The sequence below is a fragment of the Penaeus monodon genome, chromosome 30 (genome assembly GCF_015228065.2).
Source record: "Penaeus monodon isolate SGIC_2016 chromosome 30, NSTDA_Pmon_1, whole genome shotgun sequence".
Classification (NCBI taxonomy): domain Eukaryota; kingdom Metazoa; phylum Arthropoda; class Malacostraca; order Decapoda; family Penaeidae; genus Penaeus; species Penaeus monodon.
The window spans coordinates 37066414-37066628 of NC_051415.1; the positions used below are offsets into that span (position 1 = coordinate 37066414).

Below are 215 nucleotides of genomic sequence, written 5' to 3' on the forward strand. Positions count from 1 at the left end.
CCATACAATGACAAAATCTCAGGGTGTCACTCATTTTCCAATCTCCTGAGCAAAAATGTTGAGTTGAGAATAAAAATAGAAAAAATAATGTTTTTTATGGTTACTTGATAATCTAATTTCTGTAAATATAAATAATACAAAAAGGAGAATTATTAAAAAGGCAGAATATCAAATAATTCTTCATTTTTTTGCTTTAGATTTCATCAAACCTATAA

General features: G+C 25.1%; 1 protein-coding gene across 1 annotated transcript in view; it reads right to left on the bottom strand.

The window, feature by feature from the left end:
* Nucleotides 1-215, bottom strand: part of LOC119592442 (exostosin-2-like) — a gene marked incomplete at its 3' end in the record, with an annotated part of 49471 nt that overhangs the window by 24507 nt on the left and 24749 nt on the right.